Source organism: Ziziphus jujuba, chromosome 4, assembly GCF_031755915.1.
Source record: "Ziziphus jujuba cultivar Dongzao chromosome 4, ASM3175591v1".
Lineage (NCBI taxonomy): Eukaryota > Viridiplantae > Streptophyta > Magnoliopsida > Rosales > Rhamnaceae > Ziziphus > Ziziphus jujuba.
In genome coordinates this window covers 26,215,906-26,242,506 of record NC_083382.1, presented here as the reverse complement: position 1 = coordinate 26,242,506, position 26,601 = coordinate 26,215,906, and the positions used below count along the sequence as shown (strand labels likewise).

The 26,601-nt window shown below is 30.3% G+C and overlaps 1 long non-coding RNA gene and 1 pseudogene across 5 annotated transcripts; one reads left to right on the top strand and one right to left on the bottom strand.

Annotated features, from left to right (window-relative positions):
• The window catches only part of LOC107416942 (G-type lectin S-receptor-like serine/threonine-protein kinase At2g19130), a 29,979-nt pseudogene extending 6,872 nt beyond the window's left edge, over positions 1-23,107 (bottom strand).
• On the top strand, positions 4,665-11,950 carry LOC112491427 (uncharacterized). 5 transcript variants are annotated; one of them, XR_007240253.2, is made up of 5 exons: positions 4,665-6,079; positions 7,516-7,899; positions 8,192-8,302; positions 8,739-8,808; positions 11,302-11,950. It is a non-coding gene; the product is annotated as an uncharacterized LOC112491427 (long non-coding RNA). The 5 variants fall into 5 exon arrangements; XR_007240252.2 differs by lacking the exon at positions 8,739-8,808 and having other exon boundaries at positions 4,666-6,079; XR_009638684.1 differs by lacking the exon at positions 11,302-11,950 and having other exon boundaries at positions 4,666-6,079; positions 8,739-8,889.
• Positions 23,108-26,601: the final 3,494 nt, after the last annotated feature.

Below are 26,601 nucleotides of genomic sequence, written 5' to 3'. Positions count from 1 at the left end.
TAGCGACCACACCATAAATGTAGATAGAAAGTAAATAAAATTTCTCCCATAGGTGTGTAAATTCACTCTGTCAAGTTATCGTTGGTGTGGGGAAAGGTCCAATCCCTTAATTTGTCAATCCTTCTAATGCGTATGCCAAAAAAGAAAAACTTACTAGAGTCATAATTATCATTAATTTAAAATTTCGATATTAATAGAAATATTAAAATTTTAAAATATATTAATTTTTATAAAAATATTAAATATTAATAAAATTTTCAAAAAAATGATAGAAATCTATTTTAAAAAATATTTTTTTTTAAAATTTTAACATTAGTTTATTTAAACAATCAATTATCAAATTAATAATAAAAAATATAAAAATATTGAATAGATATTATATAATTTATAATAAATAGTAATGGACATAAATAATTATTATTGATAAAAAGATACAAAAAATATATATATTTGATAAATTATTTATTTAATAATTACATTATAATTAATAAAAATATCATCTCAATACTCATAAAACTCTTAGATAATTGAAAATTATTAATATCTTTTTTATTTTCATTTTAAGATATGAAATGTGAAAAGTAATTATTCAAATATATATCTTCTTAATAATTATTTATATAATTATTAATATGTTAACCATAAAAATCTTGTATTAAATATAGTTATATGTTTAGTATAATATATATATTTTTTTATTTGTTTAATGTTATTAATTTAAATACTATCAATATCAATTCTACATAATATTATATTTATGTTATTATTTTTCATTCTTATAAAATTAATTATCAACTTGTAATTATGAAATTTTAATGAATTTATACAAATTGTATAGCAAATATATATATATATATATTTAATCAATGAATAAAACTTATTAAAGTTATTAAATTAAATTTATTTTATTTTATTTATATCATTAAATATTTAAAAAAATAATTAAAATATTAAAAAAATCATTAAAGTTCATTTGGTAAAATAATTTATTAAAAAACAATAATATTTTTAAATTTTTTATAAAAAAATTTATAAATATTTTTATGAAAATTTTCAAAAATTTATTTAAAATTTTTAAAATTTCAATAGATATTATAAATTTTTTAACCGAATTATTAAAAATTTAATTATATATTTTGATAGAAGTTTTTATAAAAATTTTAATAATAATTATTATAAAAATTATATCTGTTTCGTTTAAAATTTAAATTTTATTTTAATATTTTTAAAAAATAAAAATTTTAAAAATATCAAATAAAATCGAGATGATTTAATAACAATGCTACCCAGCCCAATGACGGTGGGTGCTGTGGCCCAGTTGTCGATGATGCCATCTGCGGTTTTGAAAACATCAAGTTTTCTGGACGGTTTTCCTCGATTACTACACCTTGGCCTTCTAGGAATAATTTCCAGTTTTGTGGATTTTTGACTTTGAAAATCCTGTTACTTTTAATCCGGTAAAAGTAAAATACACAATATTTACGAGACTATTTATTTTTAAAAAGGTTTATTCGATAATGTAACTTCTTGAATAATTTTTTTAAAAAAATAAAATATATAAATAAATCTAATATATATATATATATATATATATATAAAACATTAACTGACTTAGATGTAAAAAAAAGAAACATTCAGATTTTTTTGGCTAAATATATCTATCAAATAAATATTTATATTATATAAACTAGAAGCTCTTCTAACTTCTGGGTGTGACGTAAACTGCAGAAATCCTATCTCTGTTTTATGTTATTCACTCGGTTGCATGTCTGATCGTTTTCATATGGGTCAAGTCTCAAATAATACCAAATTGATGAGTATTTTTATACTTTTGAAACAAATAAATGGGTGTAACTGTTGGGTGCCGTCCACTACAAGGAAATTTAAAATTTCTAAATCGTAGATTTATTGTTTGATAATAATTGATGGAAGTTAAAGGCTTAGGTTGGTATTACATAGATCTTAAAAAAATAACTTATAGTTGTCTTGAATAAAGAAAACATTATAACTATGTCGAAGAAGTAATTAATTAAATATTTAATAATTTATATATAATAAAAATATAACGAGGTGTAAAAATTATCAATAAATGTTTGATAATTTATTAAAATTAAATTGTTATAAAAATTATAATTATTAAAATGAACATGATATATATAAATTATTTATTTAAAATAATAATTTATATGTAGTTATATATGATATTTTTATACTAAAATTAAATTAAAAAATATTGTTAATGTGTTGCTCTGTAGTCTCTTGGTCGTCCACAAAAACTCGTAGAGATCTTGGAAAGGGCAGTACTTTCACATTTATGATCCCCTCCAGGATTTGAACAATCTGACCCATTGATGGCCTGCGAGTTTTATCGATTCAATTATTATTCAATTCTTTTGTATCCACAATATTAGAGAGTATAAGTGTCGTATATAAAAAAAAGTTCAAGTCAACTGTGATATGCTGATTTTGATGATTTGGATTATTAGTATTATTATTATCAAAAGAGATTATTATAGTTTGAAAGATGATTGTTATAAAATTATGAGTTCCTAAGTAGGGTAAGTTTGTAAAGATGTAAGATGCAACTTTAGTCTCGATCTAATATTGATTTTTCTATAAATTTTACTTTTATTATTATTATCATTATTTTTGTATTTGCACAATACTTGAATAAAAATTACATTTGCATCCATAGTATTGATTGATCATACATATTTTTAAGGCAGATATGCTCTTGAGAAATAAGCACAAAAATAGCATTGGAAAAATTTAGGTTATAGTAATTAATATTTCAAAATTGAATGGAAATTTAAAATGTAACTTTTTGTAAGATATAAGTTGCATAGTTTAACAAAAATTATTATCTTTTACAAGATACTAATTCTGGATGCTATTTTTGAAAAGGTATTCGTTTATTAATTTATAGTATTTTTACTTATAAAAAATATATTTTTATATTAAAAAAATATATTTAAAATGGATATGTCCTTTGGCTATATTTTTTTTCTTTCAAATTCTATAAATAGATTTATTCTATTTAGTTTTATTCAGTAAATTCATTTATTATTCAATGCATATATTGACAACCTTCGAGAGTATAAGTGATGTATAAGTGAGGAAGTTCAGGTTAACTTTGGTTTGCTTTGATAATTGAGAGTGCTGTTATTATCAAAAAAAATCATTGCTATTATTATGAAAAGAATAATTATATTTTGAAATATAATTGTTATAAAACCATGAACACTTAAGCGGGATAAGTTCGTCTTAAATACTTAAAGTTCAACTCTAACCTCAATTTAGTATTGATTTTCTATAAATTTATTTTATTATTATTATTATTCTCATTATTTTTATACTTGCATAATACTTGAATAAAAATCACATTTGCATCCATAGTATTGATTGGTTATACATATTTTTAATACACCCTAATTTTCCTATCAAAAAGAAAAGCAAGCATTTATGTCGCGTTGTTTTTGATATCCATGGCCGCACAAAGATTTTGCAGAAGATTAAAAAAAAAAAACTTGCGGCTTCAACGTCGTAGAAATTGTCATGTGGAACGATTATACTAATAATCGACTTTGGAGCTTAATTATACTATTAATCGACTTTGGAGCTATAGTTAACAGTTAAACCTCAGCCATCATCTGGTACGAAAGGATAAGCTTTAATTAGATGTATCATTGGCTTAATCATCGCCCAACTCACCAACTAATAATCCAACAACTTATGTCCAAGGTCTGGAGTCTTTCATCCAAATTAATCTGAAAAATGGTAGTTTTGCATTAAAAGGCCCGGACGTTCAATGCTAAGAGCAAAAGCCCAACATAAAATTGAATTGGATGTGTAGGTATAACAATGCACCATGGGCCAACTGGATTGAAACATTTTAAGTACAAAAGGCATATTTCTAATTCATTTCTGACAAATCTGTTTAATTTTGCCGAAACATAGTCCTGCTTGGCTTATATATAATTTATTTTTTTTGGTCGTTTGCTTTACCTCTACAAATTAGAAGTCCACAATGTTAAACTCCGGTCGATGAAATATGCTAGTAAAATTTTGACATAGGTAAGCTAATGGAACATATTCAGAAATTCAATTAATTGTTGGAAAATTTAAATTATATTAATTATTATTTCAAAATTGAATGGGAATATAAAATAGTGCCTTTTCACATGTTATAAATTGTATAGCATCACAATAATTATTAATACCTTTTATAAAATATTAATTCATAATAGATGCTACGTTTAAAAATGTATTACTTTCACTAAAAAAAAAAAAAATGAGCAACACAAGGAAAATTGTAAGTAAAAGTCCACCAACACTTACGAGAATTGCCATTGTCAGTACATGGTTCAGTGATAATAATTGCTATTGTCACATAATCATGATTGATCGATCCTCTATGGTGACAATTTTCATCTTGTCGCATAAGTTTGTCACTGTAGGCCTAAAAAATAATGGAGCTAAGTTTCCCTCCTTTATTTTCAAAAAAAAAAAATTGTGATAAATTTTTGAGTTTGTCACTTAAAAATGCTAAAGTTGACTGTCCAAACAACTTTAGTTACCCAAAAAAAAAAAAAAAAAAAAAAAAAAAAAAAATTGTCAGTATGTGTATTAACCCGAAAATGCAGCGTTTTCACATTCATAGCCTCATTTAAATCCAAAATAGCGTGTTTTTGAGTAACGTAGGATCCTAGAAGTTTTTTCCAAGTGTCGTTGCCCTCTTCACTTATACACACCCACCCACACCAGCATAAACCCTCTCTGATTTCCCTCCCCCAAAGCCTCCGTACGAAACCCCAAAGATCAAAATCAGCTTCCACAAAAATCACTCACCTACTCAGGTAGCTAACCCTCTCAGTCCGATGTGCAATAGAAAACAATGGTCTATTCGTCTTCGCAACTACATCGCCTTCAACTACTTGAACCGAGAGGCCCAGAACCTTGAAGAAGATCTCCAAACTCTCAAGCATTATCGCTCCGACATTGAACGCCAATCGAAGTAGGGAAACTTTTTCTTTAAGTCTCTCAAAAACTTTGCCTCTGCCCTCAATCGAGTCTCTCATGGCCTACACGGAGGAGTACCAGACGGTCCTCGTGGATGGCTTATGCCAAACTCTCGAATCTCTCTGAAGGATTTCAAAGTAGCCATTTCAGAGCCCTTTCACGTATCCGCTCCTTCTCTTCTTTAGCCATTACAACCACCACCAGTATTAACCCTAACCCTAACCTTACTGATACGAATTCGGTATTGGGTAATTGAAATTCCACACGTTTTTGCTATTTTCTGCATGGATTTGCAATTTCCTGTGTGTTATACATATTTTTTCTGGTTTGCATATTGCTGGAAGATGAAAATTTTCTGGTAATTGAAATTCCACCTGTTAATGGATTTGCATATTGCTGCCATTTCTTGTTTTCTGAAATCTGATAAGCTTTATTAGATTAATGAAATTGATTTATATTCCTCTGCTCTTCTATAGAGAGTTTTTTGTTTTGTATGTGTTTTTTTATTTTTTGGACGAACTCTTCTATTGGGTTTGATGTGCGTTTATTCATATAGAGTTCCTACCTCAATTATAAGAAAAGTCTAGTTGTAGTCCTAGCGGGATCAAAATCTTCAAATATATAGTTTGCATTGCTTTGTTATTTAGTTATTCTTGTATGAATTGTGGAACTGTTTCATTGTTGGCGAGGAAAATATGTACAGATATATATATATGTGTGTGTGTGTGTGTGTGTATGGAGAACATTGTCAAGCATGCACTTTTCAAACTTTTATTCATTTGGTCTTCTTGAAATAATGGGAGTAAGCTAAGATTGAATTGATTTAAGATATTTTATCTATCTATCTGTCTATCTATCTATATATATATATATAGAGTCTAGCTGCAGAAGCAGTTTTATTTGAAAATATGTATATATAAATAGGAAATTGAAATTGAAATGTGGTATTGGCCAAGGTATATAGGCATAAAATATATAATAATGCAGGTGAGGTGTGGATGTGATGGAGGAACTGCATGAGCATTGACGGCCAAAGGATTAAACACACAAGGCAGTAGTGGTACTGCTGGCCAACCCACCATGCTGCTATCTTCTATCTTATTTCACTTTTAATGTGCAAAGTACCACACATTGTATGCATATGTGCTTTCCATTTCTTTAACTTCTTTCTCCCATCAATACCATTGCTTAAACAACAATATATATGTGTATAAATATGTATATATTTTTCTCTCCCATGATCCTTCAACATTTCAATCTTCTATTGGACTTGATACATATATGTAACATTCATGCATGCATTTATTTCTTTGCTTTTCTGGGATCTGATCATCTAATCATCTATCTGGCTTATTTATCATATTTAGTTAATACTTTTTTTTGTTTCTTTCCCAAGATCTAGTAGCTAGAGAATATATATATATGGAAAATTATAACAATTTTCTACCTGTATATATTGGTTTTGGTTTTCATTAATTACCTATATACATATTTACAAAACACAGTGAAGACAATAATGCTTCATGCTGGTTGGACATCTTTTAAGGTCAGATTTAAAGACTTTCTAAGGATATCAGCTTTTTTCAAATTTTGATGTTAAAAAGAATTTGTAAATTATTAATACAGTAGGCATACTAATAACAGACAATATAATAAACCTTGTTTTGTTAGCTCATTGGGTAGAAGCTAGTCTAAACTTCTATGTTTGTTGCTTGTGGATGGTGTATAACCTCTCTGTTTATTTTATGGGAAAGGCTTGGGAAAGAATACAATTTGAACCTCATAACTACTGCTCTATGTGTTGTATACAAAGTGAACTGTGTAAATGGTGATATTGTAATTTCTTCTCAATCCTAAACTCTTTTAGTTTTGTTACATTTGAGCTTCAAGAATGTTTCATTAAATTTTTTATTCGTAATTGCACTATACATGGATACAAAATGACAAAGGAATTGAAGGATCTGATTTCAAAAGGTCATAAAAATTCTCATTTTATTTTTTTCTTTTGTTCTTAAGATAAAATGTGTACGACATTCTCTGAGGTGTGTAAGACATTCTTTTCAACACTTGGTGAAGTTATATGCTATTTACTTCAATCTCATGTATAGGTTGAGATGCTTACCGTGAAAGACTATATTGGTTCACTCATGGAGTTGGCTCAAGAAAGAAGAGGATAGTTTTAAGGAAATGAAATATATTTCTGAGAATAGAGCATCAATCACATATAAATTACCATTTGCACAAAAGTTGGTTAGTAGGCGTGCAAGCTGTGCTTTAATTTATTCTTAGAAGAATGTTTATGATTTTAGCAGACAAATAGAAAAAAAGAAAACTATTAGTTATTGTGCCTATCTTAAATAAATAGTAAAATGAAAAGCATTAATCAGGTTTGTTCATAGTTATTCGCAATTTATCTCTCTCTCTCTCTCTCTCTCTCTCTCTCTCTCTATTTATATATATATATATATATACACACATCTGTATATATTTTTGCAGAAAAAGGTTTCAAGTCATGGATGCCTAATAGGTCTTTCTGGTGAAAACAAGTACTGCTTCCAGTGGGGCAGCTGTTTAATGCGATTTGAATGAACTTTTCATTCCTGGTTTTAATATTTTTTTTTTTCAGAGAAACTACTTTAGTTATATTTCTACTAAGTCCTGCATATTTATAAATTATAGACAATTTGTGTTTCACTTTATCGAATTGTTCTATTTCTTTATTGTTATGCTGTATCAGCCAATCAACTTGACTTGGTGAAGCTGGCAGTGATTGGTAGGTGAAGCTAGCAATGTACAGATTCTAAGTGAAGAGGTTTTTGATTTCTCAAGGGAGAAGATGACTTAAAATAAGATTAAGGAGCTCAAACAATTATTGAACAGGTAAATGCTTTGTTATCATGTTAGGAATGCTAGGATGAGGTTATGGTGATCATGTAGTTTAGAATGTTCCATATTGGGAAGCTGATGATGCTTGGTGTGGTAGCAATGTTGTCAATATCTTTATTTGTGCTATGGTCCTATTAGTGATGCTTCTTTAACTTTAGAGAATGTATATATTACTAATTTTTTTAACCTAAAATATATTTTTGTGTGAAGATTAATATAGATGAATATGTTCCTCACTTCTTTCCTTTTTTTATTTCATTTTTTTCCCCCCTTTTTATTCAACTAGATGGCTAATGTGGCTGCATGGCCACATTCAGTAAGGGTTACACCCTGGTATAAGTGGAACGAATGATGAGTGCATAGTCCTTGGTCCAAGATCAGCTGCTACTTCCACCTGGTTTGTAAATTTGACCCTTTGATTGTCTGCCTTAAATGCTCATGGCAGAATCTAATTTATTTGCCTTGTTGCAGCTAGAACAATAGTTACTAACTTCATAATTTATTGAAAATAAAGTTCTTGTATTTACTATTTTCACCCTGTATATGCATAGTGATTTTTGGTAAGTTGTGTTAATACTTGCACATTTTGTAAATCTGTCCCTTTATATGTTCAAACAATTTTCTTTGTTTAATTACATTTTTTGGTAAATAGATTTTGAGAATTTTATTTGATCTTTGGACATAGGAAAATTCATTTGCTAGTTGCTGCTTACTTCCCTATGTTTTTTTCCTTTTGTTTTTTAATAGGGTGCTTGTACATGAATAAGATGTGAAACTACATTAGATGATGCACCTTGTATAGTGTACTTAGTGTTGGAATTTTAATGTAATAGATCTTTGTTGGGAGTGCATTTCTCTTAGGTATTATTTCAGACTTTTGGTGGCGGTTTGTTTCCCGTTAATGTAAGTTGCTTCTCTGAACAAAATAGAAAATATTATGCAAAGTAATTTTGTGTTAATGTAATGAATTTATCGTTGAACTTTTATTTGTGCTGCATTGTATGGTTTTTCAGTATTATTGATAATTTTTATAATGGATTATTTTAGAGGATGATAAGTTATCTTTTTGTAAATTGCTCAATTTTGAACCTTCGTTATTGTGAGTCATGCTTATGATATTGTGTTATTCGGTGTGACGACAATGTTTGTGTTGCATGGTTAGAATGTTAATTAAAACTATTATGAAGTTGTGTTTTTGTTGAATTTAATAGGAGATTTAAATGTAAAACCATAATGCTTGAGATTGGTTGGAATCATAGGTTATTTTTAGTCAGCAATGTTACATATAATTTTTTATTTCTTTGCTGATTAAAATATAGTTATTTATGATATATATTGTATATAAAATCTATAAGGTGATGGTATATGAGGTTGGTATGTTGTTTAATGTATAATGGACATTAATATATAAAAGAGATTGTAGCTTTTAAATCCACAATATGCGTGGTTCTAAAAGTTTATTTTGATATTTTTATTATAATTCATTTTTTCACAAATTTATTAGGTCAAGTTCATTTGTAGCTTGTGGAAAATTTTTCCCTTGTTGGAAGAAATTTTTTCCAATCGAAAAAATGTTTCCTCCTATCGGAAATCATTTTCCTTTTGTTGAAAAATTTCCTTCGGTCGGAAATCAGGTTCTTCTAGTTGGAAAATCGTTTATGATAAATACATAAACATCATAGTTGGTGTGGAATTTTTTTCCTGAAGTTCTAAATTGTATTTGTTTGGTGAAATTTTTTCTTGCTAGATTTTCTTTTTTTCCTATTTAATATATTTGTGTAATAATTCAGCATATCGTATGTTTTGTTAGGTGTATTTGTTTTTCAGATAAATGGGTTCAAAATTAGGTGTGGTAAAATATCACACGATACGATAATACGATACGAATCCACATAATAATTTATGAGTTTGGGTTGATGATATTGTATTGGGTTTGTATTAGTGTCATCCAATAATATCCAATAAATTAACGGGTTTTAATGGATGAAATACGTTAAACCCATTAGACCCATTAAAGATGGGTATTTTGGTAATTAAAATTATTTAATTTATTATTAAACATGTATTAATTTTTTCTTTTTTAGTTTAATTTTTAAAAAAACTTAAAAACAAACAAGAATTTTTATAATTTTTAAAAAATATATTATTTTATTATTTCAAATAAAATTTAAATTTTTAAATTTATATCTATGGTTAACGAGTTGGGTGACGGATTACATGATAATTTATCGAATAAATTTAAATTTATCTATTTTTATACGAAATTTTAACGGATTGTGTTTGAATTAATTTAATTCCACACGAACATGATACGAATACGATTCAACATGATACGTTGCCAGGCCTATTTAGGATATCAATTAACATTTGTTCAAATGTTTGGGGATTCGAAGATATTAAGGACAAAGGTCTATTGTAAATCTAATTTTTGGAAAATCATGATAAATATTAAATTCAAGCTAACTCAGCCTAAAGAAAGAAGTTCAAGGATAGTTTTTTTTGACCATTTTTTGAAGGCCAATGAGATACAGTTTAGTGGCTACATTGTCAATAGCATACTATATAGGTAGTGTGTTTGTGACGATCAAGATGCTATGGTATTTAATTTTGGAGGTTGCGATGCTAAATTTACATGTAAAGAGTTTGCAATTATTACAAGTCTACATTTTGGTAATGAATCGAATAGACGAGTTAACTTGTCTATGAGTATTAGTGATACATATTTGGAGGAAAATGAAAAGTCATTAAATTGGAGATAACAGAAGTTTTCACGACCATACAATATTAAGATGATGATGAAGACAATGATAATAGATTGAAATTAGCATTATTATATTTTCTAGAGATGGTTGTTCTTGGCAGAGAAAGCATTACCATCGTACCTTATAATCATTTGGAGATGGTGGACAATTTAGACTACTTCAATAACTATCTATGAAGTAGTTTATTGTATAGTATTACAATCAGATCGTTAAAAAGTGTTTTTGAGTATAGGAAGTCCATGACAGTAAACAAGTCAAAAACTTATAACACTACTATCAGCTCGTTTTTGTATTTACAATATTTATTTATTTATTTATTTATTTTTTCATTTTTTGTTTGATAGATTTGGATTTTTGAGACAATTCTTTTGTTAGTTAAAACATTTGAAAATAAATTGTCAAACATGTCATTTTCTCGGATTTTTAACTAGCATATTTCATAAGTGCTAAGATTTAAGAAGGCTATTGAAATCTATCATCATCATGATGAAAATATATGTGTTCGTATACTTATATATATATATATATATATATGTATATTCCATCATGTATTAGGGTTGTACTATTTTTTGTGATAAAAATTCATTGTCCACCATGTAATAATCACTTAATGGTAATCCTTTTTCTTTTGCAGTATTTGGTTGTTAGTTTATTAGATGTAACTGAATATGAGTGTTTAGTTATTGGCAAAATTGCATGGGATGTACAGCACGATACTACGTCATTTGGCGTTGCATCTGTTGTTGGAGATAAGCCATCACAAAATAGTATTGAAAGAGATAAGGGTGTTCCACTTACAACCAGTGAAAGAAGTACGAAACAAAAATGTTCTTCCGTGGAAAAGAAGATGAAAAAAGGGAGGTGAATAGAAGATAAGCTTGTGGACCATGGTGATTATGGTAATTATCCTTCACTATCGACTATAAGAGTTGGTGTTCATGCTCGTGTTAATCCATTGATTCCATCCCAACCTTCATCCTATGTGGAGTTTGTATAATTGTATGAATATTCTTCCTTTTTATTAGTGTAAGTACTAAAAATTATTGTTTTGCTTTGGTATCTTTGAGAGAGATTAACTGTCATTGAAGGTGAAATGATTAGTGTACGCCAAGATGTTAAGGAGTTAAGAATCTTGATGTTTAGGGAGTTTGTAATGTTGAAGACCAAGCTTGATAAGCTAATGGAGCACTAAGGAATGGGAGTTCATATTGTTGTTTATTTTGGACTCAAATATTTTTACATTAAACGTGTTTCATAATATAATTGATTGTGTTTATTATTTATTCGTATTGTAGGTCAATGATGTCTAAGGTCAATTTTTAGACTCTCATTTATGAGAGTTTAACAATTTGGAGGTGTTGATGAGTTTGGTTTAGTAGACGGGATGGAAGTGGACGTTAGAGTTGGGTCACAATATGAATCTTGATGATAGACAGTCGCGTCCATCGGTTGTAGGTGATGCTGGAGCGACTGTCGAGATTATCAAGGTAGTGTGCCCATCAAAGTTTCCGATTGGAAGATGTGCAAAAAAAATAGCAAATGCTAAACAAATTATAAATATTGGGAGGCAGGGTGGGAAGGTCGCAATAACAATTACTATTCCATACAGTATTGGAGGCTTGGTGAAAAAATTGTAGTGCACCTTACCAGATTCATCTTATGCTTTGAAGTTTGATGCATACAAATCGGTATCCACCCTACTTGTGAAAAATTTTGATCAATTTATGAGTTCTGATTGTGCAGCACAAGTCGGTATGGACATTTTGTGTGTGGATAAAGATTTTTTTGATAGGCTTATAATCAATGAGAAATGGCTAATTCACAATGTAAGTATGTTTTTGATTAAGATTTTTTTTTTTTTTAACTTGCTAAATTTCATACATTGTTGCTAAATTGACTGATTGTAGTTTAAAATTCATTTGTTTTTCAATGCATCATATGGAAGTCATGCTTTATTTTATGCACGTGCCAATCAATTTCTTGATTTTTTTTATCCTACTTTTAATGTGATAGATGATAGATTTTGGATAAATACAAAAGTTATCATGATTGTTATATATTTAGCTATTGTGATTTTGTGTAACTAATAATTTATTTTTTTATAAGGTTACATTAAAATGTTTTATGGAAGGTTTATTGCCAAGCCATTTAATTACCTATTCTGTGATAAAATGCAATCATATGTATTGGGGATTCAAATAAAGGAGTCAAAACCTTGGAAATGCATAAATCATGTACAGTATACATGTTCAAATTGTGTAATGTTAATTGTTTGTTTGTTTATTTTTCTTCGTTTATTTATTATTTTTCCATACCTGTAATTTATTGATAGTTATTGATTCCATTAAAGAAGCAAAACAGGCATTGAATTTTAGGGCACGTGGATTTGAAAGAGCATCATATAACTATATATGACTCCGACAATGCTGGCAATAGAAATAGGGCAGATATATATTTTAAGAAATTATGCATTATGTTGCTTTATTTATTATGGATTGTATGCGTCTCTAAGGAGCGGATGAATCTTGTAAAGTCCGTTGATGAGTTTACTTGTGCATTGGGATGAAATTACCCTAAGCAAACTAATGGGTAAAGTCCTTTAACAATTACATGTTGAATAAATTTTAACTACTGAATATGGTTATAATTATGTTATTGTTTTGTTGTAATAGTTGTTTTGTTGCAGTGGTGATTGTGGCATTTTTATGTTCAAGTCCATGGAGGTTTTACATGCTAGATTACCATTGAGTTTCACACAAGACGATCTACTGTTCTTAGGAGGAAATATACTCATGAGGCTTACAACAAGGAACTTAGCATATGAGTTGGGTGGTGGATTCATAAACATCATAATATCATTTACTTCTTTGTTTTTGTTATATGGATTTTGATGTATCTTTACATTTAAAATGCTAATATTCTTATATTAGCATTTTAAATGTAAAGACGCATCAAAACCCATTTAAAAAAAAAAAATGCTTCTATAAACATGATGAAAGTAACAAAAACAAAAAAGTAAAAATGATATTATGATGTTCATGAATCAACCACCCAAGTCATATGCTTAGTTCTTTGTTGTAAGCCTCATGAGCATACTTTCTCCTGAAAAACAATATATTATTTTGTGTGAAACGTAATGGTAATCTAGCATGTAAAAACTCTATGGACTTGAGCATAAAAATGCCACAATCACGACTGTAACAAAACAATTATTACAACAAAACAATAATATAATTACAACTATATTCAATAGTTAAAATTTATTCAATAAACATGTAAGTGTTAAGGGGTTTTACTCATTAGTTTGCTAAGGGCAATTTTGTGCTAATGCACAGGTAAACTCATTAATTGACTCTACAAGATTCGTCTGCCTCTTATAGAAGCATGCAGCCCGTAATAAATAAAGTAACATAATGCATAATTTCTTATAATATGTACTTGCCCTGTTTCGGTTGCTAGCATTATCAGAGTCATATATAGTCATATGATACTCTTGCAAGTCCACGTGCTTTAGAAGCCAATGCGTATTTATCTTATTTAATGGAATCAATAACTATCAGTAAATTATAAATATCTAGTTAAAATAATAATTAAAGGAAGAAATATAAATAAATACACAGTTAACATTGCACAAGTTGTACAAGTATATTGTATATGATTTATGCATTTCCATGGCTTCGACTCTTTCATTCGAATCCTCAGTACATATGATTGCATTTCATCTGAGAATAGATAATTAGATGGCTTGGGAATGAACTTTTCATACAACATCTCATTGTATCCCTACAAAAAAATAAATTATTAGTTATTCAAAATCACAATGTCCAAATATATGACAACTACGATAACTTTTTTACTCATCCAAAATCTACCATCTATCACCTTCAAACCAGGATCAAAAACATCAGAATTGGTTGGCACGTGCACGAAATAAGTGATGTATGACTTTCATATTTGGCATTGAAATACGAATTAATTTTAAATTCCATCTATGCAATTTAACAACAATAGATGAAATTTAGCAAATTAGAAAATAAAAATTTTGATAAAAAACATACTTACATCGTGAATTTACCATTGTTCACTGGTTATAAGTTTATGAAAAAAATCTTTATCCGCACACAAAATTTCCATATCGACCTGTGCTGCACGATCAGACTTCATAATTTGCTCAAAACTTTTCACAAGTCGGGTGGGTACCGGTTTATATGGGTTAAACTTCAAAGCAGAAGATGGATCTGGTAAGGTGTGCTACAATATTTTTCGCAAGCCTTCAACATTGTATGAAGTAGTAATAGCTGTTGCGTCTTTCCTATCTTGCCTTTTAATATCTATCATTTGTTTAGCAGTTGCTACGTTTCTTGCACATCTTCCGATCGGAAACTTTGATGGAGACACTGCCTTAATAATCTCAACACTCACTCCTGCATCATCTACAATCGATAAACGGGACTGTTTATCACCAGGGGATCGCATCGCAACCCAACCCTTCTTTCTTTTTATCCCTTTCAACGTTAGTTTCCATCGCATCTCCCAAACGAAATTCATCAGTACTTCCCAAATTGTCGAATTCCCATAAATGAGGGTCTGAACATTGAGCTGAGGTATCATGAACCTCCAAAATGAATAAATAATGAACACAAGCAGTTATAATATTAAATACGGTTAGAGTAAAAATATTTGAGTCCAAAATAAAACAATAACACTTACATGAACTCCCACTCCTTCGTGCTCTATTAGCTTATCAAGCTTGGTCTCCAACTTTGCAAACTCCCTAAGCATCGAGATTTTTAATTCCTTAACGTCTTGGCGTACATTAGTCACTTGACATTCAAAGATAGTTAACCTCTCTCTCAAAGGTATCTAAGGAAACAATAATTATTAGTAGTTACAATAATGAAAAAGAAAAACATTCATACAAATGTCATCATGGGATGAAGGTTGGGGTGGAGTCGATGGATTAATACGATTATGAGCACCAACTCCCATAGTCGATGATGAAAGAGAATTACCATGATCATGATGGTCCGTAGGTTGGTCTCCTATTCGCCTCCTTCTTTTCACCTTACTTTCCACAGAGGCATGTTTTTGTTTCGTATTTTTTCCACTGGTTGTAAGTGGAACACTCTCATTGTTTCCAAGACCACTATCCTGTGGTGGCTTCTTTCTAAGAAAAATGTGCAACACCATATGACGATCTATTATGATGTACATCTGATGCAATTTTGCCAATATATGACCTCTTATATTCAGTTACATCCAATAAGTCAACAACCAAATACTGCAAAATACAAATGGGATTATCATCAATTGATAATTACATGGTTGACAATGAACTTTTATCACTAACACTTTAGTATAATGTAACACAATACATATGATTAAAAAACACAAGCGAGTTTGAAGAACATTATTAAGTTGATGGAATGCATATATATATATATATAAGTATAAGAACTCATATATTTACATCACGATGATAAAAGATTTCAGTTGTCTTTTTAAATTTTGGCACTTATGAAATATGGCAGTTGAGAATACAAGGAAATGACATGTTCAACAACCTATTTTCAAATGTTTTAGCTAACAAAAGAATTGTCTCAAAACTCCAAATTTGTTAAATGATAAATGAATAAATGAATAAGTAAAATAAATATATACTGTAAATAAAAAACCTAAAGGAAACTCACAAACTTTAACTTATAGTCATACAAACTTACCATAAAAGCTAAAAGAAATTCACAGACACTATAACTCTTCGACTTGTTTAATGTTATGGACTCCCAATACTCAAAAGCATTCTTTAATGATCTGATAGTGGTGATGTATAATAAAGTACCCCATGGATAGTTATTGAAGTATTCTAAATTATCAAGCATCTCCAAGTGATTATGGGGTGCAGTGGCCATGCTTTCCTTTCCAAGAAGAATCGTCTTTAGAAAATATAATAATGGCAACTTCAATTTATCATCGTTGTCTTCATCATCATCTTAAGATTGTGCGGTCACAAAAAAGCTTAAGTTATCTCCGAATTAGTGATTTTTCGCTTTCCATTGAAATATGTGTCATTAATATTCTTAGAGAGGTTAACTCGCATATTCGGTTCATAACCAAACTGTAGACTTGTAATTATTGCATACTCTCTATACGTAAATCTAACACCACGACCTCCAAAATTAAATACCATAGCATCCTGTTTATCATAAATGCACTACTTATATAGCATGCTGTTGACGATGTAGCCACTAAACTGTATCTCATTGGCCTTCAAAAAGTGGCCAAAATAACTATCCTCGAACTTATTCTTTTAGGCTGGAGTAAGCTTGAACTTAATATCTGTCACGGTTTTCTAGAAGTTAGATCTACAATTCACCTTTGTCTTCGATATCTTCCGGATTTCAAAACCTTGGAACAAATGTTGGTTGATATTCTGAATCCATTTATCGGAAAAAACAAATACAACTACTAAGTCAGAAGATATGCTTGCATATGGATAGTAAATCGAAAGAACCGAAAATATATTAAATAGGAAAAAAGAAAAATCTAGCGAAAATTCCATCGAACAAGTACAATTTGAAAGTTTAGAAAAAAAAAAAAAAAGGATGTTTATGCATCTATTGGAAACAATTTTCCAACTAGAGGAATCTATTTTCCGATAAAAATTTCTTTCCTATTGAAGAAAATTTTTCGACAGGAAGAAAATGATTTCCAACGGGAGGAAAATGCTTTTCGACAGGAGGAAACATTTTTCTGACTGGAGGAAAAATCTTCTGCTTGTGGAAAAATTTTCCAGAACATACAAACGAGCTGCAAATGAACTAGACCTAACTGGTTTGTGCAAAATTATAATAAAAATATCAAACGAAACTTGTAGAACCAACGTATATTGTGGATTTAAAAGCTACAATCTCTTTTATATATTAGTGTACATTATAAATTAGGCAACAAATTTGTGAAATAGGTATGTGACATTGCTTTCTAAGGATAACCTATGGTTCTAACACATATTAAACATTATGGTTTCACATTCAAACCTTCCATTAAAATTCAACAAAAAAGCAGCTTTCTATAAGAGATAATTTCACATTCTAACAATGCAAGACAAACATTGTCGTCATATCGAAATAAGTATGTGACATTGCTTCCTAAGGATAACCTATGGTTCTAACACATATTAAAGATTATTGTTTCACATTCAAATCTTCTATTAAAATTCAACAAAAAAGCAGCTTTCTATAAGAAATAATTTCACATTTTAGCATGCAAGATAAATATTGTCGTCACACCGAATAACACAATATCATAAGCGTGGCTCATCATGACAAAGGTTTAAAATTGAACAATTTACAAAGACATTAGTCACAAAATTGAGCAATCCATTATGAAAATTATCAACAATGCAGCACAAATAAAGGTTCAACGATAAATTTGTTACATTATATTTTCACCAACAATAAATCAACTTGTATAATATTTTCTATTTTTTTCTGAGAAGTAATTTACATTAATGGGGGACAAACCACCTCCAATGCTTATCTATCTCTCGCTTTTTCTCTATCTATGTGTGTGTGTGTGTGTGAGAGAGAGAGAGAGAGAGAGAGAGAGAGAGAGAGCTTCAAATCCTTGTTTTTGTAGTTTTATCTTGTAACTCTACAATCTCAAATTTTATGCTTCGTTTTTCTACTTGATCCCTCACATGCTCCTCAAACGCTGAAAAAAAAAAAAAAAAACAAGTATGAGTATGTTCAAAAAATAACAATTAAAGATTACAAAACTGAAAGTCAAATACCATCAAATTAATTAATTGATATCTAAATATGAAAATTATTTTGGAAGTTTTAGTCAAGTATTGTCATAATATATATGTTGTTTTATTATTAATAGTTTATCGAAATAAGATGATTCTTATAATACAACCACTGCTAAACAAGAGCAAAATACTATCATGGAAATAATTATGTACTAAACTACGGATATAGATAACAAATAAACATCAAAATCAAAATAATTCAACTTAGTCATTCCTTCGTTGTTTTCTGTTAAGCATAATGATTTTTAGCGGAAAAAAAAAAAACAGAAATTTGACAAAAAGAATACATAAATAAGAAAAAGGATTCAAGGACACTAGTTAAATGTTATAATACAGAAAATAGCTAGTATGGAAATTGATTAGTGTCTAAGCCATAGACAAATATTTTCTTCTAGCAATCAAGTCTATAAGTGGAGTACCATAAAGTCAAGAAACCACCGACTATGGCAAATGCATCAATGCAACGTTGAGAGATTTAAGGAAAATAGCCAATATGCAGATTTATTATTGTCTAAGCCACAAACCAAAATGCTGGACACTTCGCTCTTCATTGAGAAACATTCTCAATTTGCTAGAAACGTTGAGGGAGACTTTCATGATAAAAAATAGTTAAAATTTCTAAGTAGAGACTGAAAACCAGCAAAGAAGTATGATGCCTTTAGAGGTAGATTTTCATCCTTCCACTAGTCCACCCATGCAAAGATAGAATTGATTCGACCTAGCCATATGGGCTTGGCTCCAAAATAGAAGAGGTACATGAAACCAGCACCCACATGAACGCCAAAACCATCAATGATGACTCTGCTAAGCTAAGATGAAAATCACACCCTATTCATGGTTGGTTCAGCAAAGCTCAGTTTGGACTAGTCATGAATACACCAATCATTAGTGCCTGCACCAATTGGTTTCACTTTGATGCTAGAGTACTCCTTTTATAAGTTTGCTCGTAGACTCTATCCTCAACAAAAGTTTTTCTATGAGGAGTCCCAACTCCATCCAAATTCAACTCCAAAGGGTTAAGATCTCAACAGATATAAGGACCTCTACACATACGGAGTCCAAAGTGCTTAAGATGATGTTCAACCTCACCCACATGAATACTAAAAATTAAGAGATAAATAAGCACACACAGGATTCTTTTGTTCTACCCTAGTTCAGGTTAGCCAAATAAGCAACATGATGTTCTCACACACTTGGTGAATTTTCACATCAATAACGTCGAACTCAAAATAGTTTTGACATAACATGTAGGTTACCAACAAGATAAGACTTAAAGACTTGATAAAAACCTATGTGCAACATTAGATAGCCAATGATATAAAGAAGGTAACAATATGGACTATAATGAGCTGGTCACATATATGTAAACATGCATTAAGAAAAAGAAATAGCTTCAAACGAAACAATGCAAGGTGAACAAAACATATCTTCTCAGCAGCTTCTGTAACTCTGACAGATGAACTCTATGTAACGTCTTCAGAGTCCATATCAGAAATTGAAGTTAACTGCCCTTTAAAGTATCTGTCGTCGATGAAACAATACAACTTAAAAGACATTTTATAAAGAAAAGAATGCTTAATCAAATTTCAACTTAAAAGACAATTTTTGGACATGTTACTATAGTAACTGTTTTACAAGTGCAAGCAGAGCATAAACTCCAGACATCTCATCATATAACAAGATTAGCAAAAGTCACAGATGAAAAGAAAGGAAAAACTAAACAACAAGGTTTAACAAAAAATTGTCATTCAAAACCAAACATCCCTTACAATAAAATTGAGTTTCTCAAAGTTCTAATTTTCAGCACCCAACTCAATCAATGAACCAAGGATCTAGAGAAAGTAGTTACCATTGCCTGCACACCGCTCACAAGGCACTGGGTCTCCCTGCAAAAAATAACACCTACTCACCCACCCATCAATTATCCCCCAAAAAAACACATCACACTTAGCTCATAACATGTCATCAGTCAAAAGCTCCATTCTTTTTTTTTTTTCTTCTCCAAATAAATAAATAAACATAATTTCATCAAATAGAATCGAAACCTAATTGAAAAGGAAAGCAGAGAGAGAGAGAGAGAGAGAGAGAGAGAGAGAGAGAGAGAGAGAGATGTTTACCTTAAAGTCCAAAGGTGGCAAGAACACTGATGGTGGCAAGAAAAGTTTGGGTGCCCAAGAGGTATCAAAGCCAGTGAAGTGTAAAATGGGGTGGATAAAGAGCCTTATATGCTGTATGTACGACTTTGGATCATCTAACCATAGCAGAGCAGTGGGACAGAAGCGAATTTGAAAGCGAGCTATCAAAAACGCCGATGAACAAAATGGTTTTTATGATGAACGGGATGGTGTTTTTTGGAAGGAAAGTGAAAGGGAAAGGGAAAAGGAAAGAAGAGACAAAAAAATAGAAACCATAAAAAACAAAAACCTACGTTTTGATAGGGGACATAACATAAAAAATATAAAGAAATTTAAAAAACAAAAAAAGGTATTTTGGTTTGGATGGGTTAAAAGTTGGTTAGTTTAAAAAAAAAAATTTGCTATTTTTCAAGAATGTATTTGTACGGTGGTTATTTTTAAAAAAAACCCTAATCTAAAAGTGCTGGACATTCAATGCCAGGAGCAAAGGGCCAACATGTAAATTGAATTGGATGTGTAGGTAGTAGGTATAACAATACACAATGGCCTAACTGGTTTGAAATATTTTAAGTACCAAAGGCATATCTCGAATTCATTTCTGAAAAAATCTATTTAATTTGCCGAAACATAGTCTTGCTCGGCTTATATATAATTTTCAATTTTTCTTTTTGGTTGTTGGCTTATATATACAAACTAGAATTCCACAAAGTTAAACTCCAATCGATGAAATATGCTAGTAAAATCTTGGCATATGTAAGCCAATAAAACATACTCAGGGACTCAATTAATAATATATTAAACTAAGATCACAGTATGGAACAGAATAGGTTATATATAAAGAAACATAAGAAAAGCCATAACCTACATATATTCTCACCTGAAATTGAAAACTTCTCAAGGTTTACTCAAGATATAGCAGTGGACATCACCGTTTCCTGGCCGAGAATGCCATGGCTTGAGGATGATTTGGTAGAGAAGATATAAGCGGGGTCCGAGTTCTCAACAAAAACAGGGAAAGATCTTGGAAGTGCAGGCAAGTTCACATTTATAATTCCCTTTGGGATTTGAATCTAGCCCATTGAAGGCCTTTGAGTTTCTTCATATTGTATGCACCAACAAGCCCCTCTACAAACTCTAATAAGCTCTTCAGGATCAGCATTCCCTTCCAACCATAGGTCTAAAAGACTAAATACATCACCTCCTTCAATTATTTTGCTTGCTGCCTAAGTTGGGAAAAAACTCACATTGCCTTCAACATAGTACATTGAATTTCTCGTTCCTGATATAAATTCAAAAAGCATCATTCGAAAGCTACAGAAATCAGCTTTTGCTGTTCTGGCTACTCCCGAAATCCACTCTGGTGTAAGATAACCTCTTGTCCCTTTCATACTTGTCAAGACCCTACTAAAATCCCCTCCCATAAGTTTTGCCAACCCAAAGTCTGCCACTTTTAGATAAAATTCAACATCTAAAAGAACGTTGTTAGGTTTAATGTCACAGTGGATTATGCACTCTCTGCACTGCTCATGGAGATAATGTAACCCTTTTGTAGTTCGCAGAATAATTCGATACCTTGTTTGCCAGTTCAACAACTTTGAATTCTTCGTCTTGAAAATGTGAGAATCTAAAGAGCCATTCGGCATGTAATCATAAACCAACATTTTTTTACTACCTTGAGAACAAAACCCATAGAGCCTAACAAGATTAACATGTTGGATTGTCCCAAGTGTTTTTACCTCTGTCCAAAATTGTTTCTCTCCTTGGCTAACGCTTTCAAGCTGCTTCACCGCAATGGCAGATGAATCTTTTAGTTTCCCTTTGAAAACTCAACCAAATCGTCCTCTTCCTAACTTTTCCAAGAAATTGTCTGTTGCAATTTGCAAGTATCTGTAATCAGAAGCCACCAAAGAACCTTCCAGTATTGCTTTTCCAGGCCTAAATATTTTCTTTCTTTGTCTCAAGATTACAAAAATAATTAGGCCAAGCAAAACTGCCAATCCTGAAGCTCCACCTACAACATCAACAGTAACTCTTCCTTTGCTTTTCTTAGGACTCTGTAGTTCTAAAACTGCTACCCTAACATAGAGAGGTTTTCCATTGCTTTCATATGCAAAGCCTTTTTTCAGATTTAAGAGTTCTCCAACCCAAATTGAACATCTATCACTGGCAAAGACATATGCCATGTAAGAGCAGTTATTTAGGCAAGTTGATTCACATTCTGCTTGACTCCCTGCAGTCACATATTGTCGAGCTTCGGGCAATGATATGTTAGACATATCTAAGAATTTGTCTGTTTCATAGTTACCAGTACCATTGATGATATCACAATTCAATTTCGTTTTCCTTTGGTAGCCATTGGAAACCCAAATTGAACATCTTTTGTGGTCAAAAGCATATGCCATGCAAGAGCAGTTATTTAAGTAAGTTGATTCACATTCTGCTTCACTCCCTGCAATTACATATTGTTGAGCTTCGGGCAATGACATGCTAGACATTTCTAAAAATTTGTCCCTCTCACTATTACAAGTACCATTGCTGTTCTCCTCTGGCAGCTATTGGAATAATCTTCCAAATCCCAAAAGCTTTTCAACTTTGTCTCAAACCCCATTAAACAAAAGCAGAGACGCAGAGAGTATTCGATGCAGATTCCATATGCCCCACAAAAATAAGGAACTTCACATTGTTGTCTCGGTTGGGACTAAAACGCATCCCATCGTTTTGTTTGGCAACCAACTCAGCAGCTTAATCTATCCTGAAACATCTATGACAGCTCGAAAGAACTTAGTAAAGTTACCCTTGAGATAATTGATGAAATAGCTTTCATTGATGTTGGTAATATATGTACATTCAAAGATGGGATTGTTGATCATCTCGGGGACCATATAGAAAATCCGTCCATTCGAGGGTCCACTGGTCTAGTAATTCTTAGATCTATTCCATAGTATTTTGAGTGCACGATCAGATGTGTCTAGCTCACGAGAGTATAGTCCAGGGGATGGATCTTCTGAATTCTTCCATGAAATCAGACGTTGACTTGTTTTCGCTATATTGTTGTATCCGAATTTACAACCATGTAACCAAGTGTCTGTTGGATGTTCAAATTTGTGCCATAGAATCTTCAGCGAATTAGATCCATCTTTTAAGACAAAGTTCCCATCATTTTGAAGAACAGCTTTTACAGAGTCAGAGGTAGTGGAATTCACAATATTTGTTGACCAAATTGGGATTTTGGACTCATCGAATAGTACTAAATTACCATTTGAGATTCTTAACATTGATGAAAATCTGTCGAAGATTGGTCTCACCCAAACTATGGTTTGCTCTGGAATTTTTTTGTACCAAATGCCAATGTAACAGGAGTTTGAAGAATTAACTGGTTTGAAGAATCCCAGTACAAATACCCCACCAGCAAACTCAATGGTTAGGTCACCGGATATGGATTGGTTTGCAGAGATGGAATCAGCTCCAAGGCATGTATGGGTCTTCAGCAAAACGTACACAAAAAGAACAAGTACCATGTGTCTTGGATTGTTTTTCGAATCCATGGCCACAATAAAGTTCTGCAGAAAAAATTTCCCTCAACGCACCAGTAACTCTTTCAGGTCACACGACACATACCCAATTCCTCCTCTCTCACAACCGCCCACCGGTTTTCTCTTTCCTTTCTCTTTTCTATCACAACTTTCCCATAATATTTTTTTGAGGATTATTAGATCCTTGTTTTAACACAAGGTTTCATTATCCTCAAAAACAGCTTCTATAGCTTGAGCTACTTGAAGTCACATTTGTTGTCCAAATTGGGAGGAATAACTTCCAGTTTTGGGGATTTAAAATGTTATTGCTTTTAACCTGGTAAAAATAAAATAAACAATTTTAACCAAATTGTCTTTCTAAAAAAGGTTTGTTAGATGATGTAATTTATTGAATAATAATTTTTGAAAGTAAAAATATGTAAATAAATTATTATTAATTGTTATTATTATTATATATATATATATATATATAACATTAATTAACTTAGATTTAAACAAAACCATTCAGACTATTTTTGGTTGAATGTATATATCAAATAAATATTTATTTTATATAAACTAGAAGCCCTGTGTGTCACGTAAACTGCAGAAATCCTGTCTCTGTTTCATGCTATTCACTCGGTTGCATGTCTGATCGTTTCCATACGGGTCAAGTCTCAAACAATACCAAGTGATGAATATTTTTCTACTTTTGAAATAAATAAATGAGCGTAACTGTCGGGTGCCGTCCACTACAAGGCAATATGAAACTTCTAAAACCGTAGACTTAATGTTTGACAATAAGCGTTAGAACCACTTGGGCCGCGTAGCTTCAGACTAGACCAGCTTTGGAATTGATGAGATGTTAAAAGTCTAGTTTGCAGTTTCTTAGATTTTAGAAAAATAAATTGTAGTTGTAAAGAATACGTTATAACCATGCTAAAGAAATAATTAATTAAATATTTGATAATTCATATTAATAAAAATATTATAAGGTGTAAAAATTATTATTAAATATTCAATAATTTATTAAACTAAATTACTGTAAAAATTGCAATTATTAAAATGAACATGATGTATATAATTTTTTTTAAAAATAATAATTTATATGTAATTATGTATGTTATTTTTATACTTAAATTGAATTAAAAAATATTGTTAAGAATATATAATAAACCACAATGATTATATTAAAGTTTTTATTTGAGTTTATATTTATAAGAGAGTTTTAATTTAAGTTTGATTGTTTGACAAAATAAAAAATAAATATAATCTGATATTATATAGATTGATTAAGGGTATTTTAGAGAGTCAAATTTTATTTATATTGAATATAAAAGAATCAAATTCTTAAAATCAACCTTGTATCTAATTCTAAAAGAGCTATGCAACTATATAAAATTATAAAATAATCAGAAAAATATTATTTTACTAAACCTATAAATATTCCTGAATTCTAGAAAAGTTGATTCCAACCCTAAAGGCAATCCCAAACCAAGTCTAAGAACAATGAAAAACATCATGGTAATTAAATCGCATAAATCAGATAGGTATGCGGTGCTTCTAATATACAAAAAATTTTCAATATCAATTGCTCTACTCGATTATATATATATATATAAAAGAACAGTAGCTTCACCATTTGAAAAAGAATTAATAATTGTAACTAGCTATTAGACTAACATAATGTAGAAGTTTAAGATACCATTGAAGGAACGAATATAAAATTTGTAAAAATATAAAAGATGAAGATGTTCTGTCCCCTTTTTTGTATTTTTATTTTTAATTGAGTAGTAACAAAATCTTATACTATATTAAAAATCATTGTTATATTTTTCATTTATTCTATTTTTTATTAATTTTTTAAAAATTAAAATAATATTATATTAATAATAGACAAGAATGAAAATAGAAAAAATGAGATAAAAAATCTAAATCCTACAAAGATGGATAAAAAATGTGTTTGTCCAAGGTATTAGATAACACTATAAATTTATAATTTATCCTTATATATTGCAAAACAAAGGAAGCAACTGAGACTTTGCATCTCAGATGGATTTTAAAATTGCTTATAAAATATGGGGATAAAAATATGTTTCGCATTTCCATGACAGCTACACATACAAGCCAATTTGGCTCTTTTCTGAATGCAATATGCTTTTCCATCATAAAGTTACACATATATGCATGCACAATGTCCTTATAGCCAAGGGTGGGTACAGGTCAGTTCGATTTTTTTATTATTTATTTATTTATTTTACCAATGGTTTCGGTTGGATGATTTTATTTAACAGCGTATATTGTGGTTTTCGTCAAATAAAATCATCCAATAAAAATTCGAAAAGAAAGGGGAAAAAAAGAAAAAAGAAAAAAGAAAAAGGCGATTGGACAATGAGTTGGGACCTAAGCCCCCATTGATCTTTTGATCTGTATTGCTTTCTTAGTCCAATTCGAAAAACAGCACATATGTTTTTATT